The following is a 729-nucleotide window of genomic DNA, read 5'->3' as shown; positions in this document are numbered from 1 at the left end:
AAATACAAAAGCATACTTCACATTAGCTCAATTGTGCAGTGATTAGGAGTTTCTTGTCCTCATAGACCACATATAGTGAAATCCTCACATGAGGGATTATGGAATACAATTTAATCACACTTTTCCCTTACAACTTTAAATATCTACTGTTTGACTTCCTTTATGAACACATTATCTTTACTCATCTTTACTCATACACATTTCCTCTTCCACCATTTAACATCTGTTTTTGTAAACAGAAATTTGCACTTTTAACACTGCTTTGTGCAGTTTGCATGATGAGCTTCACATTTAGTAAAATAAACTAATTTTGGACTGCACCTTAGACCTTGCCTGACTTGCTTATATTTTTGGAAATCTCTGTTTCTTCCAATAATATTACTAGTATTATTTCTTTCTTCCTACATGTATTTTACAGCCAACCCTGATCTGCGTTCTGTAAAAAAAAACCTAGATTGTTACTTCAACTGTCTCCTTATAAGGCAAGAAGATTTATCTCCTTACAAATCTCCTTATAATAATCTCTCATTATGTCTCTATGGTATGTCATTTTGACTTAATATCTTATTATTTTAACATTAGAACTCTTTATATCAAGATTTTGTGTCACTTCTCATGATTTTTATATAGTATATCATTATTCCATCTTAATAACTTATGTTAACTTGCTGCTATTCTGACAAATAACTCCCTATTTCTAGTTATTATCTTGTTATTTTGACTGAATGT

Source organism: Tachysurus fulvidraco, chromosome 25, assembly GCF_022655615.1.
Source record: "Tachysurus fulvidraco isolate hzauxx_2018 chromosome 25, HZAU_PFXX_2.0, whole genome shotgun sequence".
Taxonomy (NCBI): Eukaryota; Metazoa; Chordata; class Actinopteri; order Siluriformes; family Bagridae; genus Tachysurus; species Tachysurus fulvidraco.
The sequence above is the reverse complement of the archived record's forward strand: the minus strand, read 5'-3'. Positions refer to the sequence as shown.